Source organism: Bos mutus, chromosome 6 (assembly GCF_027580195.1).
Source record: "Bos mutus isolate GX-2022 chromosome 6, NWIPB_WYAK_1.1, whole genome shotgun sequence".
Lineage (NCBI taxonomy): Eukaryota > Metazoa > Chordata > Mammalia > Artiodactyla > Bovidae > Bos > Bos mutus.
Genome location: NC_091622.1, coordinates 76,767,465 through 76,787,401, shown reverse-complemented (window position 1 = coordinate 76,787,401; position 19,937 = coordinate 76,767,465). Strand labels below are relative to the sequence as shown.

The window sequence follows — 19,937 nt, the reverse complement described above, 5'->3', positions numbered from 1 at the left end:
CAGAAATAAATAGATGTTTTTCTGGAACTCTCTTGCTTTTTCCATGATCCAGGAGATGTTGGCAATTTGATCTCTAGTGCCTCTGCCTTTTATAAAACCAGCTTGAATATCTGAAAGTGCATGGTTCACATACTGCTGAAGCCTGTTAGAGAATTTTGAGCATTACTTTACTAGTGTGTGAGATGAGTGCAATTGTGCGGTAATTTGAGCATTCTTGGCATTGCCTTTCTTTGGGATTGGAATGAAAACTGACCTTTTCCAGTCCTGTGGCCACTGCTGAGTTTTCTAAATTTGCTGGCATATTGAGTGCAGCACTTTCACAGCATCATCTTTCAGGATTTGAAATAGCTCAACTGGAATTCAATCACCTCTACTAGCTTTGTTCGTAGTGATGCTTCCTAAGGCCCACTTGACTTCACATTCCAGGATATTTGGCTCTAGGTGAGTGTGAGTGATCACACCGTCATGAAAGTATTTCCTGTAAAATCAGGTACAAGGCAAGAGTGCCCATTATGATTCAACATAGTTTTAGAAGTCGTAGCTAGAGCAATCAGAGAAGAAAAAGAAATAAAAGGAAACCAGATTGGAAAAGTGGAAGTAAAACCCTCACTGTTTGCAGATGACATGATACTATACATAGAAAACCCTAAAGATGCCACCAGAAAATTACTAAAACTAATCAATGAATATAGCAAAGTTGTAGGATATAAAATTAATACACAGAAATCCCTTGCATTATTATATACTAACAATGAAAAATAAGAAAGAGACATTAAGGAAATAATCCCATTCATCACTGCAACAAAAAGAATAAAATACCAAGGATAAACCTACCTAACAAGTTAAAAGGCCTGTATGGAGAATACTATAAAGTGCTAATGAAAGAAATCTAAGATGATACAAACAGATGGAGAGATATATTATGTTCCTAAATTGGAAGGATCAATATTGTGAAAATGACCAAAGCAACCTAAAGATTAAATGCCATCCCTATCAAACTACCAATGATATTTTTCACAGATCTACAATAAAAAATTCAAGATTCATATGGAAACACAAAAGATCCCAGTTAACCAAACAAATTTTGAAAAAGAAGAATGGAGCTGGAGCAATCAACCTGCCCAACTTCAGGCTTCAGACAGAGTTACAGTCATCAAGACAGTATGGCACTAGCACAGAAGCAGAAATACAGACCAATGGAACAAGATGGGAAGTCCAGAGTTAAACCACATACAAATGAGCACCTTGTCTTTAACAAAGGAGGCAAAAATATACAATGGAGAAAATTTAGTCTCTTCAATAAGTGGTACAGCAAAATCTAGACAGCTTTGTGTAAAAGAATGAAATTAAGACACCACCTAACACCATACACAAAGATAAACTCAAAACGTATTAAAGACCTAAATGTAAGACCAGAAACTATAAAACTCTTAAGAGAAACACAGGCAGAACACCCTTTGACATAAATCACAGCAGGATTTTCTATGACCCACTTCCTAGAGTAATGGAAATAAAAACAAAAATCAACAAATGGGACCTAATTAAAATGAAAAGTTTTTGCACAGTGAAGGAAGCTGTAAATATGGTGAAAAGACAACCTTCAGAATGGGATAAAAAAAATAGCAAAGGAAACAACCGACAAAGGATCAATCTCCAAAATATACAAGCAGTTCACTCAGCTCAATAATAGAGAAACAAACAACCCAGTCAAAAACTGGGCAGAAGACATAAAGAGACAGTTTTTCCAGAGAAGACATAAAGATGCCTAATAAACACATGAAAAGATGCTCAAAACCATTCATTATTAGACAAATGCAAATGAAAATTAAAATGAGTTATCACCTCACATGGGTCAGAATGGTCATCATCTAAAAAGTCTACAAACATTCATTGCTAGGGAGGGTGTGGAGAAAAGTGAACCCTCCTACACTGTTAACAGGAATGCAAATTGATAACAGCCACTACAGAGAACAATATGGAGATTCTTTTAAAAACTAGGAATAAAATTATCATATAACCCAATAATCCCACTACTGGGCATATACACTCAGAAAACCATAACTGGAAAAGACTCATGTACCTCAATGTTCATCACAGCAGTATTTACAATAGCTAGGACATGGAAGCAACCTAGATGTCCATGGACAGATGAATGGATTAAAAAGGTCTTGGAAAGTATAGAAAATGGAATATTATCCAGCCATAAAATGGAACACACTTGATTCAGTTCTAATAAGATGGATGAAGCTACAGAGTGAAGTAGGTCAGAAAGAGAAAGACAAATATCATATATTAATGGATGTAATGGAATCTAGAAGGATGGTACTGATCAGCTCCTATGTGTAGGGCGGCAATGAAGATGCAGACATAGAGAACAAACTTGAGGACAGAGTTTGGGAGGGAGAGGCTGGGATGAATTGACAGAGTAGCATGGAAACATATACATTACCATATTCAAAAGTAGATAGCCACTGGGAATTTGCTGTGTGACTCAGGGAGCTCAACCCAGTGCTCTGTGTCAACCTAGTAGGGTAGGATGGGGTGGGAGGTGAGAAGAAGGTTCAAGAGGGAGGGGGACATACATAACCCACTCCAGTATTCTTGCCTAGAGAATTCCATGGACAGCAGAGTTTGACAGGCTACAGTTCATGGAGTCACAAAGAGTCTGACGCAACTGAGTGACTAACACACATACACACATGCACACACACGGCAGAAACCAACACAGTATTGTGAAGTAATCATCCTACAATTAAAAATAAATAATTGTTTAAAAAACAAACAGAAGGGGAAAAATCTTTTGTTGTTAATCTTATGTTAGTACATAAGATCTGCAGTCTCACACTTTACAAAAATTCAAGGCAGAAACTTAAAAATGCAGCAGATTTTTATCACCATTACTAATAAATTAGAAATAAACTTTCAGTGATTTTGTCTTCCCTACAGTTTTCAAAGTACATATAAACATCACCATTCTATTGACAAAAGACTTGAAATCAAAAACTGATTAGGTGCAGTCTATTCAATGCAATTAAAGGGACCCCAGAAACATTTCTGGTATCCAGCAATGATTTTCAATGTATCTATTCAGAAATAAGAATTATCCATTTTATCCAGGAAATAAAACAACACTTTAAAAATAAATAGCTACCTATGCAATTAAATAGCACAACAAACAGTATTAATCATGGTGCCTGATCTATTGTTTTCATGTTATTAATATTTATAGAGTTTCCAAGGTCACACAGTGGTGAAGAATCTGCCTGCCAATGGAGGAGACACAAGAAACTCAGGTTTGATAACTGGGTTGGGAAGATCCCCTGGTGAAGGAAATGGTAACCCCTTCAGTGTTCTTGCCTGGAAATTTTCATGGGCAGAAAAGCCTGATAGGCTACAGTCTATGGGGTTGCAAAGAGTTGGACACAACTGAGCAACTGAGCAAGTAGGCACACACACACACAGGCATAGTTTAAGGAGGTATAGGGAGAATATCAACTGCTATAAAACTGATGTTCTCTTTGCAAAATACTTTGGTGAGAGTTTTCAAATAATATCAATATGTCTAATATACCATAATAAAGCATTTTTAATTTCATAGATATAATTAATACAACTTTAAAGTAGGAAGCCAAAGAAGAGAGATATAAATTATGTATTTGAGCACTGCTACTTTCACAAGAAGCATTTTATAAACACAATTTAACAAGCTTTGCTTTGTATAAAGTAAGCTACTTACTTTCAAAAATACCGGTACACAAAATCACATCTTATAATGATAATATATTTTGGAAATAAAAGTCTTCATCTCCAAATGAAGTTTCAAGTAAAGCCTTTTGCTATTTACACTTTCTCAAGACACTGTTTTGACATGAAGTAATCCTGGTTTTCTGGGAAAAGAAGACCAAATAAATCCCTTAATTCTAATCCAGTATGTATCATCCTTACTGTGGATGGATTTTAAATCCTTAAGCAATTGATCTACCAAAATATTAGGCAAAGCACTGACTCCCAACTGCTGATTTTTATTTCATGTATTGACTGAATTTACAAATCTGTTGAAAAGCACACCAGGGCTTCTCAGAAGTTCCCTCACGACTGGGTTAACAGACATTTACCATGAAAAGGCAATGAGTTTTTCTTTGTTCCTAGCACAAGAATTTCAGTTAACCTGAGATTTGATCTGGGTAAAGAGTCAGTCTACCTTCTGTCTCATTTCCTATAACTCAACCTTTCACGTTCTTGTCCTGATATTTCATCACTGCACTCAAGTTTCCTTCATCACATCACCTGCTGAAGTGGCAGGGAAAAAAAAAAATAACAGTGTTATTAAGCTAGCTTTGTTTAGTTTCTTATCAGAAAAATCCAATAGCCTCTATTTCATAGCATCCTTTTCATACTGCACACATCCATACAACACAGCCACAAAAACCAGTTTACTTTAGATGAGACACCATGGCAAAGTCCACTTAAAAACACATAACATATATTATCAATTCCATACTGAATAGAGTCTCTGTTAATGCATGTGTGAGTACTAAGTCGCTTCATTAGTGTCCAACTCTTTGTGACCCATGGACTGTAGCCCACCAGGCTCTTCTGTCCATGGGATTCTCCAGGCAAGAATATTGGAGTAGTTTGCCACGCCATTCTTCACTGTTTATAGCCCCCATGTATTATGTAGAGATCAGCTGTTTCATCATAAACTTGGTGATGTGTGAAAATATCTTTATCAAAGCACAGCTATTATTAAGTGCAATTACAAGAATTTAACTATTTTTATTACTTGCTTCATATTTGTGATGTCTATATTTATTAATCGAAAATAATTCACACACACACACACACACACACACACATATATATAATCTGAAACATCACAAACGGAGCATAGATTGAGGCTTAAATTAGCCATCAGTATTGAACAATGTCTAACATCAAATAACAGTTCTACAGAAAAGGAAAGGGAACTAACAGTTTGGGCACATCTATTCTCAATTTGTAAAACATTAAGACACCTTTCATTATAGGGTGGAGTATTATTTTAGAAGCCATTTTATGACTCATATTTCAAAAAACACACGATGCCACTGCTTATACGATAGAACATAATTTTATGCACCATTAAGGGGAAATGCATGTTACCAATTACATTGATAGACTATCAAATATTATAAGGCATCCATTTTCAGATACACAAAAATAAGAATATAATGTATGCCTTTGAGTGGATAAATTATAGTATGTTCCAGTCACTGTACAAAACTCTTAAGGTCATTAACGTTTTATCCCTGAAAACCACAAGACAGCATTTCATACCTATAAAGTAGAGAAAATGGCAGAGGGAGATTTACTTACTTGTTCTAACAGAACAACTAGGAAGGTTACAGTTAGGATGTTGAATTAATCCCACATTGGTTAAACCTTCCTCAATTCCTACTGCTTGCTAGGTCTGAATTCTCATCAACAGACTTGAAATTGGATTCACTTATTAAAAAGCGAGTAAACAAATACCTGGGGCCAATAGATTATACCTCTCTATTTTGTCACTTTCTTCTAAGTATTATCAACTAGTATAGCATCAATCAGAATATTCCTATCTGAGTTTATTAATTTCTGATTAATGAATGCAGTTGTGATGCACACAGATAGGTAAGGTATTAGCTAACATCATATTCAGTACTGCAGTATATATCATCACAAGTAAAATAAATCGTAAGTCTAAATTCTGAGTACCTCATCTATTTAAATACTTCCATTTACAGGAAAAGGTAGAGTTTCAATATCATTGTGAGGAAATGAAAATAAATCCATTTGGAAATGTCTGAGCAACTGCTTTAAATCATATGACTCGCAAGTGAATCAAGAAAGCTTTATTCAACAATCATATTTAATATAAACCTAGTAGAATATCTTAGGCGTCATAATGGTTTAAAAGACAAAAGAGGAAGGGGAATGCTACTGTTCTCTCCACTCCAAATACCTTCACTCTTCCTTCTGATGAGTCCGCTCCATGTTTTTTCCACTCAGTATAACCAGTGTTTGGTTTTGACTTGGTGTCTTTCATTTCACAAAACCCCCAGCTGGTACATAACCTATCTCAGCAATCCACCACCTCTGTTTTCTGCACATCCTGGCTTTGCTGAGGCAAGTGCTTGGTGCTGATAACTAGCTGTGTTTGTGACTGAAACAGAGGAAGAAGAGGTTCACCTGAACAGTCTGTGAAATCTCTCCTTATTGTTCCCTTGGAGCCTCAAATTGGACAGGTAGTCTCAGGAAATTATAGTCAAGCCACTTGGGTACATATTTTGTTAAAATGAATCTTGGTTGTTGGTCAAGGAGGTTCTATTTGCTTTCCCAGTGGTGCAATCTGAAGAAAGAGGCATTTTGAGAAAAGGCATCTAAGAGAACATAGAAAAGTCTCTAAAATTCTCCTCCTTTGACAGCTAGATTATCTCCTGCCTTCCAGCTTCCTCCTAGCTTTCAGGATTTTCTCAGACTCCAGGTCTCTTACTTTGCTATTAACAAAGAAAAGCCCTGGGGCAGACCTTCTTTATTTGACTGATTCACTCCTGTCCCACCATGCACTCATTGGATACATAGGAGAGTCATGAAGACTACATTGTTGGCAGTCTTAAGACTGCTTTTTTTTTTTAATGCTCAAATTATGGATACAAAGTTACACATACATACACAATTATATTTTCATATAAACAAAAGGTAATTACAAACATGTACAAGCTCGCCATCTAGGTGAACAATAATCTAATTTCCAAACACTATCGGTACTTTCTAGATAAACCGCAAAAAATGTTACCAGTTTTATAACTATAGTCCCAAAACCCACAGAGATTATTTTATTACTTTGCTTTCTTTCATCAAAGTTTGAAGACTTTCTCTTTGAACTAAACAAACTGGATTAAATACCCAGAATGATATTTTATACATGAGCCATAATGAAAAACAAGTATATCTCAGTATATATAAGGTAGTTTTAATTATGAAGAGATCACGGACACTCTATAAGTTATAACTGTTTCTGTACTGAGGTTTATATTGACTACATTATAATTGTGGCTCTATACTTTTGACCCTACAAACTCTAAAACAGTCAATGGACACTGGAGAAACTCCAATTCCATCTCATTTACTCTACTCTAATGGGAGCACTCTTTGCTTCACCCTTCTTAGTTGCATGACTTAAAAATTGAAGGTGGTGGTTTAGTTGGTAACTTGTGTCCGACTCTTTGCCACCCCATGGACTGTAGCTCACCAGGCTCCTCTGTCCAGGGGATTCTCCAAGCAAGAATACTGAAGTAGGTTGCCATTTCCTTCTCCAGGGCGTCTTCTCCGTCCAGGGACTGAACATAGGTCTCCTGCATTGCAGGCAGATTAGACTTAAAAATTAATGTTAATTAAAACATTTTGTCTTTAGTATCCTATTACTATCTCCTTACATTATATTGGAATCACTAAATTTGCCTTTTCTTTCTTTTTAAAAATACATCTCACCTGAACAAATTAATAATCATGGAGAAAAATTTTCATGTAGCAACATCCAAATATCTGGCTCATTCAAAAGTTTGAAAAAATTGACTTAGAAGTTCTGAATCTGATAGCATAAGAAAAAAATACTATTATGTTCAGTTCAATTCAGTCGTTCAGTCGTATCTGACTCTTTGCGACCCATGAATTGCAGCACACCAGGCCTCCCTGTCCATCAGTAACTCCTGGAGTTCACTTAAACTCACATCCATCAAGTCGATCATGCCATCCAGCCATCTCATCCTCTGTCGTCCCCTTTTCCTCCTGCCCCCAATCCCTCCCAGCATCAGAGTCTTTTCCAATGAGTCAACTCTTCACATGAGGTGGCCAAAGTACTGGAGTTTCAGCTTTAGCATCATTCCTTACAAAGAAATTCCAGGGCTGATCTCCTTTAGAATGGATTGGTTGGATCTCCTTGCAGTCCAAGGGACTCTCAAGAGTCTTCTCCAACACCACAGTTAAAAAGCATCAATTCTTCGGTGCTCAGCTTTCTTCAGAGACCAACTCTCACATCCATACATGAGCACTGGAGAAACCATAGACTTGACTAGATGACCTTTCTTGGCAAAGTAATGTCTCTGCTTTTGAATATGCTATCTAGGTTGGTCATAACTTTCCTTCCAAGGAGTAAGCGTCTTTTAATTTCATGGCTGCAGTCACCATCTGCAGTGATTTTGGAGCCCAGAAAAATAAAGTCTGACACTGTTTCCACTGTTTCCCCATCTATTTCCCATGAAGTGATGGGACCAGATGCCATGATCTTAATTTCCTGAATGTTGAGCTTTAAGCCAACTTTTTCACTCTTCTCTTTCACTTTCATCGAGGCTTTTTAGTTCCTCTTCACGTTCTGCCGTAACTTATCTATAAACATGTATTTTATAATATAAATCATGAGCATGTCATAAAGACAACTATTGCCATAATTTATATCTATATAATTTAGTACACAACATGTTAATAGTCTTCTAATGTTGGAAGTGACCAGGGAAGCAAAATTATCTACATTGTATTTATTTAAGTCTAGTACAATAAAAAGTATCTTATTAATCAAACATGAAGTGAAACAGAAAGATGGTGCAAAGTGTAATAAGCAAACACTTCTCTAAGATGATGCTAATACTTTCTGTGGGTGATTTTGAATGGAAAGAGAGCAATATCTGAGCCTATGAAAGAAGAAATCTTGGAAATCAGCAAATGAAAGGAAAACATGATAAGGCTATTTAAAATTACTAGAATTCTTCAGTTGTGCTACATCATGGCAATGCGCACCTCCAAAATACATGATAATACATATACATATCTAGGTGTGTATAACATTCTATGTGTATATATGTACATATATGCATAATTTTACTTTAACTTTTTGCCTAATTTATTTTGACCTATCCTGTTTTCATCATTAGCATCTTGATGGAGGAAGCAGGCAAGGATAACAAGTTTAGCAGAACTTGCTTCTATTATGTGAAATACTTTGTTAAATGACATTATTCTAAAGATTCAGAACCACTGAAAAAGCACAAGAACTAAAACAGATAAAAAAGTGGTTTTCATTACAAAGTCTTCAGTATGGGACTAGTCTCTCACCCCCATGACTCTACATAAAACGAAGCAATTATCTCCTATTTACTTTGAGCAGTTGTGGGAGATACCAGCCACACAACTGCTCTCAGTCACACTCTACCTGGCAGTCTCTATTATGAATATACAAAATGATAACATTTATTTACGGTTTATTGTTCTAGTTAATGATATGGAATTGGGGGCAGGGGTGGAGTATCGGGTGACTTTAGAAAAATATTTGTGCAATTTATTATACTTCTGTTTTTGAATGCTGTTATGTCAGGACCTGATGCCAAGATATCTGAAAGCCATTTTACTACCTAGAGTTAGCAAAATTATATACCAAAGCCTCTGAAAAGAGAAAAGGTCCTTGATGATTCAGTTGAAAAACCAAATAATCACAGGTACCACCTTCTTTCGGAATTCTTTTGAAGTAAGCAAGTGTCCTTTGGATAAGGTCACTGCTAGCTTGATCTTCTGTTATATAGAACCAAAAGCTGCTAAACCAAGGAGATATCTTAAGGACTAGGTTAAAAAATCCATTTATGAAGGGAGGCACATTGCAGCTAGAAAGCACAGAGAAACATTTTTCTCCCAGCAGAACTTCTGATGGCATACTATTACTATTGATGGTACAGAACTGAGAAAATGGTCCTCTCCAGCAGCCCATTAGGGTAAGGTCTAAAAGAATTATGTTATAGTCTGCTTCTGGGCTTTCCTAGTGGCTCAGACCATAAAGAATTTGTCTGCAATGCAGGAGACCCAGGTTCAGTCCCTGAGTCAGGAAGATCCCCTGGAGAAGGGAATGGCAACCCATTCCAGTATCCTTGCCTGGAGGATTCCATGGACAGAGGAGCCTGGTGGGCTATAGTTCATGGAGTTGCAAAAGAGTCAGGTACTACTTAGCGACTAAACAACAATAAGGACGAGGAGGTGAATGTCAGTGTTCAAAACATTAAAAAACAAGTATGCTAAGCCCTCACAACCCATCAGTAGTCTCACTGTCCATGAGCTCTAAAAATAAAACAATTAAGACTACAGTGAAAATCTGTGGTTGTCAACCCTGCATCCATTATCTTTTCTAAATAGTACCCCAAATTTCTCAGCAATAGGAAACTGGTCTCATACTCATTGAAATATAACCCTTTATTGATTAAGGTCAATTAGTACATGCCATCCTCACTGACCTACAGATGGACTGGGATAGGTCTCTTCTCCCAGTCAGGCCAGTTGGAGTCAATAGCATTGATCCTGGGACTTTTACAAAACAATATGAGAAGCAGATTTTTCTCCTCTGGATCAGGATTTTGAAGAAAAATCCTGTAGTCCTACAGCTTGTGGCCACACTATCTTCGGGTCACTAGACTACAGAGTCAACAGTGAGGGAGAAGCACCAAGAAGTAGAAAAAGAGAAATGCTAGTTCTGATCATCCTGCTTGAAGCCAGATATATCCTTCAACTCACTAGTAAAATCAATACATTCACATATTTTATTGTTACCTAGGTCAGATTTTTACCTGTTCCTAAAATCATTATCACTACTTCAACTATAATACCTCAAAACCATTAATCATATTAAACAATTTAACTTACTAAAGTTATATATCAAAAGACACGTACTATCTGTCCTCAAAGATAAGTTTTCTCAAGCTAGCAAAAAATCTGTATCCATCATCCTATATTTTCAATTTCTCCTAAAGAGGCAGAGCTATAAACAGTACCTTTGAAAAACATCACACAAGCATAGCCCATATTTTTATGCTTTTGATCACCACTGAGAAAGCTGCTTACAGAATTCTTATACAATTTAATAAATCTACACAAAATAGTAACATTCATTCAAACAATCATTTTTCTATAATACAGAAAAAATACAGTAAAATTACCTCTAATCCCTTAGAGTGGACATTTTTACTTTCCAGGTTTTTTGGTTTTTTTTAATGTTTCAGTTCAGTTCAGTCGCCCAGTCGTGTCCACCTCCTTGCAACACCATAAACTGCAGCACACCAGGCCTCCCTGTCCATCACCAACCCCTGGAGTTCACCCAAACCCACGTGTGAAGAGCACATTACAGTTTTCCTCACCGGACAGGTATAATGCATTAAGATGAAAATCTCAATGTTCAAGAAAAGGATGTGTCACCTTAACAAGAGCGTCAAACATATTTATGCCCTGGTGCAAGACCACAGTATAGAAGACTACATTAGTAATGGTCTATTATTAAAATACTAAGATGTTAAAGGGGGCAAATGATGATTGAAGTGCACCTTCTACATAGCTACACTTCTACAATATAACCACAATATCCACAAGTAGTTTGCGCTTGGACTGTTTCTACTTTGATGTGTTATAATGTATCTTCTATTCAAGAACTGAGAACTTGGTCTCTTCTACCTATGCAAAATCATGACTATAAAGAGCTCCATATTTATTGCTGATATTCAGTCATTAAATAAGAGTCAGTGAAAGTAAAGCTGGACACTGCTTTTTTTCTTATAAATTTAAGGAGTCCTTTGACTTTAGTAATTACAAAATTTCTTTAGTAATTTTAAGTCCTTTAGTAATTATAAAAGAATACAGACATCTTGGGCTTCCCTTGTGACTCCGCTGGTAAAGAATCTGCCTGCAATGCAGGAGACCTTGGTCCAATCCCTGGGCTGGGAAGATCCCCTGGAGAAGGGAAAGGCTACCCACTCCAGTATTCGAATTCCATGGACTGTATAGACCATGAGGTTGCAGAGAGTCGGACATAACTGAGCAACTTTCACTTCACAGACACCTTGTTTACCAAAAACAAGAGGATAAAATTTGGGGGGGCGGGGAAGAAATGTGCATAAAACTGGTGACCACATTTAAAAAGAAAAATTGTGGATGTTATAACTTTGAAAGAAATATTATTTCCAACACTATATATTGAGAGAAAGAATGTGTGTGTACTGAATTTTGGGGATTTTTCCCCTCCTTTTCTTATTTTATTCAAATTAGGACTTCTAGAAATAACATACTGCTAAAAAATTCAATGAATATGATGAATTTACAAAAGAATTTACAAAGATACACATGGTTCGTCTGGGTATACAAAAGAGGGAAAAATTCATGTCGGACTGAATTATTATATGTAACTATTTGCAGTTTCCCAATTCACTGGGTATTTATATACAACTCACAAATTTGCCTTAGTTACACAGATACCATCTTAAAGTGTCAGACTGAATTTATCTTCTTTCATTTTATGACTTCTGTCACCATCTGAAATGCTTTAAAATATTCTAGAAAAAAACTTTTAAATTTTACTTCCAAAAAAACAGGATTGTTAAAAGTCAAACATTATTTTAAAAGTTCATTGCCAAGGCCCGTCGGCTTTCATGTCGAAGTGAAAAATCTTAAATGTTGGGAAAAAAAGAAAAAATACTAAACAAGTGACTCCAAGCTCCAATCAAAAAACAAACTTTGTTGTTTTGTTCTGGGGGATGACATGAATTTGGCACTGCAATCCATGTGAAATATTCTATGGGTTCACATATTTGAGCCAAAATGATAAATCAAGTTTCAAATAACTATATTTTTAAAAACACACTATATATCCACATGCCAAGATGCTGTGAAACAGTTGACCACAAAGAGAATTAATTTTACAGCAGAATAAATCAAACTATTTTAATATATTTAAGATCATGTTTATTTTTTTTTAATTTTAAGAGAATTAAACACTCTTCTTCAGTTCTCCTATGCATGAGTTGCAGGAAAAAAAAGAAAAAAAAAAAGATAAGGAAAGTTAAACTAGAAGTCCAAGTGGAAGCACCAAGTAAAAGAAGATGATTTTTAAATTCCTAAGAGGGAATAGCCCCTCTTTGTTCTTAATGGTACCATATTAATTAATTCAAGATCACTGGAACACAGGGAAAGCACCAAAAGGAGAAAGCATTTCACAAAACCTAAGATGATTTTTAACATAAGGCTGAGCTCCAAACTGGATCCCTTTAAACCTCTGACTGAAGCAAGGATAAGTTAAAAGTGAGTCTGGAGAACACGTTTTCCTTTGTTTGCAACAATGAATGACTGTCCTGTTTCATAAGCCTGAAGCATGATTTAGTTAGTGGCACAGAAAAGCGCTGAGCAAGACACTGACACTCGGATTTGCAAAGTGGGACTGAGGGACGAGGCTGCTCCACAAGGGGACAGCATGAGGATCAATCCATGGACTATTTACAGTCTAGATACACAGCCAGGGAAACTGAAAAAAAGTACTGATATGCATTTTATATTTTAGAAATTATATTTTGTCCAATTTAACATCAAGAAAATTACTTAACTATTTCCAGCAACCAACAAAAATTGTAAGACATATACCCCTCATTTTACATGTATAACTTAAAACTCAGCAGTATTCCAGGTATGAAAACTAAAACTATATATATACATTACCCCATATATCTGCTCCTCCATTTGTTGATAAATATTCTCTATTTTTACTCAGTAAGATAAATGCATAATTTTTTAAGGTTGATTTAATCAGTGCAGGTGGTAAACCCTTCTGTTGTAATTAGCATCTGGAGACGGGATTTTTTCTTTTTTCTTTTTTTTTAATGTACGGTATTCCTGCTGGCTAAAGCACTATACTAAATAAAGTCAGGGTCATATTTCTTTCTTTCTTGACAGATTAAGTAGTTTCTCTTTCATTGCCTGAAACCATATCCATCTACCTATGGCCAACCATCTCACAAATACATATTTTTGAACATTAAGATCATTAAGCTAACATGGAATGATGAAACAAAGCCATTGGTAAAATAAGATGATAAAATAAGAACTCAGGATAACTTGAAGGCGAATAGAGGAAGGGATAGAGGGAGGGAGGAAAGAAAGGAAGGAAAGGAAGCACAGATAGTGTCTTGTCAATTCACATATGCTGATATATTTTCCAGTTTGATCTCCTACCCACGTCAATATGATGAGATCTCACTATTTCTTTAGACATTTTAAGAAAACACATATTCTTTCAATGAATTCTTCCATTATATAATATAAGTGAATACCCCAATGCTAAAACTTTGGATATGTTCCACCAATTATTTTCACAGCTAGATAAAGTTAAATTATTTTTACAGCTAGATAAAGTTAATTTAAGAGCAACTGATAATAGATTCTAAACTTTCCATAGGAATGCAATGAAAATATTTTAATAAATAGGAAACTGATTTCTTTGATAATCAAAAAACACCAATTAATAGATAAAATGCTGCATACTTTTAGAATGAGGAAAAATATATCTCTGGATCCATCATTCATATGTAGCTCATAAATAATATGTGGTGAGATGCTTTGGTAGAGAGTAGGCACTGAGCTTTTATTTATATCTGCCATACACTTTTCTGTACATATAGGTACAGAATATGGCCCTATTAGGTTAATATAAAGCGAACAACTGTCCATTATTTCTCACAGGAGACTTAAAAGCAATAGAATCACTGGATACAGATATTTTAGAAAGAGAGACAGTGGACTCTGGTTAAGAAAGTCAATCATATGTCTTAAGTATAAATGTGTTACAAGGTTACGGTGTTTTGTTCCTTCTGGAGAAGGCTCTATGAAAATTCCTGCTTGTTTGAATAGATGTTTGTAGGAGATCTGGAATTAAAGACCATTCGGTGTCACTTCACATCAATTAAGATGCATGGAAAGACACTGAAATAGTCAGGATATGTTATTAAGAATAAACAATCCAGAATGCACTGGCTTCGATCATGTATTAGGGACAGGACCACAACTGTGTAATTGTGGATGAAGTGCATATAGTTACATAATTGTAGGGGGATGCTCTGGAGTGTGGACCTTAGCCCTATGAATCATTTCAATATCCAGGGAGATTAAGGACTCTGGGCACGGTCCTCTCAAATTTGTACCAAAATGTAGAGGGCAGTGAGGTGGGTGCATAAAGTACTCCACTTCATAGAGTAAGCTGCCCCAGGGTTCTGGAAACAGGTAAGGAGCTAGAAGACTTAGGATGAACGTAAGCCTTTGAGACATGAAATTTCTTTAACAACATCTGTATTGTACTGTGTGTTATTTTTCTTTTGTTATCCTTGAACTTTATCAGTAAAGTCTGAACCACTGGAGTCGATTCTCTACTATACTTTGGAGAATTGAAGAGTTGGCACCATTTCTGAAATTTACTTAACAGAGAGTAGTGTCTCTGAATTCCTAGGCACAAGGTAACAGAATTTATAAGCAGCAGAGCTGAAGGAATAGACTAGGGCAGGTCTAACTGAGATCATCAGCATCTGAGTGAGGCAGCTGCTGCAAAAAGAAAAAAATAGAAAGAAAAAGTTAAAAAATAGAAAAAGATGGAATTAAAAGACCTGAAAGTCCTATTCATGACTACCACTGCAAAGGGGTCCCTGAAAAAAAACTCAATTGCTAATTAGCCATTTCTGAGGAAAGACAGTTTTAGCCATCAAGCCAGTGCTACCTATAGTTATGAAGAGCAGGAAGGCTAATCAATTTCAATAAACCAAAGTTATACATTTACTACTTTATTTGCAAGAAAAACATAAACATAAAGGAATCAGAGAGGAATACTTTCGTTCTTCCAAATTATATTAGGCAATATGTGATAGAATTATTGGTGGCTTTATTGAAGACCTTTACAATGTGTGATTGGCTACTAAGCTAAATGCAACCTTCTATTAGGATTCTCTTTGGCATGAGAACATATTACAAACAACAGTGTAGATTTTTTTTTTTAATAGCAGGACCATGACTAAACAATGGGGGAAAAAGGAGATGTGTTCTTCACTATGAAAAGTAGCTGGACCATGATTAAACAAAACAATCTCAAATATGAAAATTTATGTCATATTATGAGGAAGTCTTTCACATTCGAAAACTTTCAATGAATAACAAAAACTTTAGGTCTACCAAGTAATTGTGAATGAATGAAATAACCACTGGTTGTCACACTCCAAGCAAAAGGTTCCAACTATTCAGTAAATTTGAATTATGAGTCTAAAGATCAAATTTGAATGTCAGCTACTGCAGAATTTCAGATTTTATTTATATCAACCGTATTCACCATTGATAAACAGTTCCTCTGATATAACATAAAAAGATTACTAAAAAAAGTAACTAGAAAGGATATATCAGGTTAATTATAATAAAAGGTGTGGGATCTCTTTAGTGAATCCACAAAATATCCAAAAAATTTACTCAAAAAACACCTAAAATGTTATGAATTAAAAGCATTATGAATCTAACTTCCTCAATCTCAAAGCCAACTTCCCATTATGCTACACTACCACATACTCCAAAAAACTCTAACACAAAAATTGTCTAATATGAAAATTAAAATATTACCAATCAACTTAATAATCAAAGATAGATTTTAAATGTGAGGTAAAACCTCATTATACAGTCCTGAATTTGATCTTCTGAGAGCAGCTGTTAAACATCAGTCAGGTCAGTCGCACAGTACTGTCCAACTCTTTGTGACCCCATGGACTACAGCATGCCAGGCCTCCCGGTCCATTACCAACTCCCGGAGTGTACTCAAACTCATGTCCATTGAGTTGGTGATACCATGCAACCATCTCATTCTCTGTCGTCCCCTTCTCCTCTCACCAGCATCAAGGTCTTTTCAAATGAGTCAGTTCTTCACATCAGGTGGCCAAAGAATTGGAGTTTCAGCTTTAGCATCAATCCTTCCAATGAACACCCAGGACTGATCTCCTTTAGGATGGACTGGTTGGATCTCCTTGCAGTCCAAGGGACTCTCAAGAGTCTTCTCCAACACCACAGTTCAAAAGCGTCAATTCTTTGGTGCTCAGCTTTCTTTATGTCCAACTCTCACATCCATACATGACTACTAGAAAAACCATAGCTTTTACTAGACAGACCTTTGTTGGCAAAGTGACATCTCTGTTTTTAATATGCTGTCTAGGTTGGTCATAACTTTCCTTCCAAGGAGTAAGCATCTTCTTATTTCATTGCTGCAATCACCATCTGCAGTGTTTTGGAGCCCAGAAAAATAAAGTCAGACACTGTTTCCACTGTTTCCCCGTCTATTTGCCATGAAGTGATGGGACCAGATGCCATGATCTTCGTTTTCTGAATGTTGAGCTTTAAGCCAATGTTTTCACTCTCGTCTTTCACTTTCATCAACAGGCTTTTTAGTTTCTCTTCACTTTCTGCCATAAGGGTGGTGTCATCTGCATATCTGAGGCTATTGACATTTCTCCCAGCAATCTTGATTCCAGCTTGTGCTTCCTCCAGCCCAGTGTTTCTCATGATGTACTCTGCATATAAGTTAAATAAGTAGGGTGACAATATACAGCTTTGACATACTCCTTTTCCTATTTGGAACCAGTCTGTTGTTCCATGTCCAATTCTAACTGTTGCTTACTGACCTGCATACAGATTTCTCAAGAGGCAGGTCACGTGGTCTTGGTATTCCCATCTCTTTAAGACCATTCAAGTATGACCTAAATCAAATCCCTTATGACTATACAGTGGAAGTGACAAATAGATTCATGGGATTAGATTTGATAGAGTACCTGAAGAACTATGGATCGAGGTTCATGACACTGTACAGGAGGCAGGGATCAATACCATCCCCAAGGAAAAGAAATGCAATAAGGCAAATGGTTGTCTGAGGAGGCCTTACAGTTATGAAAAGAAAAGTAATGAAAGGCAAAGGAGAACAGAAAAGATATACCCATTTGAATGCAGAGTTCCAAACAACAGCAAGAAGACATAAGAAAGCTTTCCTCAGTGATCAAAGAAAAGAAATACAGGAAAACGATAGAATGGGAAAGTCTAGAGATCTCTTCAAGAAAATCAGAGATACCAAGGGAACTTTTCATGCAAAAATGGGCACAATAAAGGACAGAAATGGTATGAACCTAACAGAAGCAGAAGATATTAGGAACAGGTGGCAAGAATACACAGAATAACTATACAGAAAAGATCTTCATGGCCCAGATAATCATGATGATGTGATCACCAACCTAGAGCTAGACATCCTGGAAGGAGAAGTCAAGTGGGCCTTAGGAAGCATTACTACAAACAAAATTAGTGGAGGTGATAGAATTCCCATTGAGCTATGTCAAACCCTAAAAGATAATGCTGTGAAAGTTCTGCACTCAATATGCTAGCAAATTTAGAAAACTCAGCAGTGGCCACAGGACTGGAAAAGGTCAGTTTTTCATTCCAATCCCAAAGAAAGGCAATGCCAAAGAATGTTCAAACTACCACATAATTGCACCCATCCCAAACACTAGAAATGTAATACTCAAAATTCTCCAGGCCAGGCTTCAACAGTATGTGAACCATGAACTTCCAGATGAACTTCAGGCTGTATATTGTCACCCTGCTTATTTAACTTATACACAGAGTACATCATGAGAAATGCTGAGCTGGATGAAGCAAAAGCTGGAATCAAGACTGCCGGCAGAAACATCAATAACCTCAGACATGCAGATGATAGTAACCTTATGGCAGAAAGCAAAGAAGGACTAAAGAGCCTCCTGATGAAATTGAAAGAGGAGAGTGAAAAGTTGGCTTAAAACTCAATATTCAGAATACTAAGATCAGGGCATCTGGTCCCATCACTTCATGGTAAATAGATCGGGAAACAGTGGAAGCAGTGACAGACTTCATTTTTGGGCACTCCAAAATCACTGCGGATGTTGACAGCAGCCATGAAATTAAAAGACACTTGCTCCTTGGGAAGAAAAGCTATGATCAACCTGTTCCTGCTGTTGCTGTTAAGTCGCTTCAACCGTGTCTGACTCTGTGCAACCCCATCGATGGCAGCCCACCAGGCTCTGCCGTCCATGAGGTTTTCCAGGCAAGAGTACTGGAGTGGGTTGCCATTGCCTTCTCCAATGATCAACCTAGACATCTTATTAAAAAGCAGAGACATTACTTTGCCAACAAAGATCAGTTTAGTCAAAGCTATGGTTTTTCCAGTGGTCATGTGTGAGTGTGAGAGTTGGACTATAAAGCAAGCTGAGGGCCAAAGAATTTACGCTTTTGAACTGTGGTGTTGTAGAAAGCTCTTGAGAGTCCCTTGGACTGCAGGGAGATCCTACCAGTCCATCCTAAAGGAAATCTATCCTGAATATTCATTGGAAGGACTGATGCTGAAGCCGAAACTCCAATACTTTGGCCACCTGATGTGAAGAACTGACTCATTTGAAAAGATCTTGAAGCTAGTAAAGACTGAAGGTGGGATGAGAAGGGGATAACAGAGGATGAGATAGTTGGATGCCATCACCGACTCAATGGACATGAGTTTGAGTAAACTCCGGGAGTTGGTAATGGACAGGGAGGTCTGGCGTGCTATAATCCATGGGGTCACAAAGAGTCGGACATGACTGAGCAACTGAATTGAACTGAGTCTACTACAATGCTCCACTTTTGAAAGGCAAGCAAAAGCAGATACCGTACCCTATTTAGAATCTTGATAGCAAAATAAAAAATAGGTTGGATATAGTTCTGAATTGGAAGACCCAGAGAATAAGGACCAAGTACCTTATCAACACAGAGAATCTAAGTAGGTGTTTTGAAAGTCACATTCACTTCAGTGACTCTAAATAGATATTGACAATAACAAACTGAAAAGATTTTCTCAACTTTGAAACATACCTACTTTTGTAATTTAATATTTCTCATTAAAAATGCTTTTTCCCAAATCATTATTATGGTTTTGTCAAATAAAAGAAATGGAATGCTGTACAAGAAAACTGTAACCAGAAAAACAACCAAGGCTCAGTAGAGGTCACCCAACTTGCCCAGATATAAAAAATCCAATTCTATAGAATTGCTTCTCAGGATTC

The 19,937-nt window shown here is 36.6% G+C and overlaps 1 protein-coding gene across 5 annotated transcripts in view; it reads right to left on the bottom strand.

The window, feature by feature from the left end:
• The window catches only part of ADGRL3 (adhesion G protein-coupled receptor L3), a 956,872-nt gene that overhangs the window by 842,150 nt on the left and 94,785 nt on the right, over window positions 1-19,937 (bottom strand). The gene's annotated exons all lie outside the window — the stretch shown is intronic.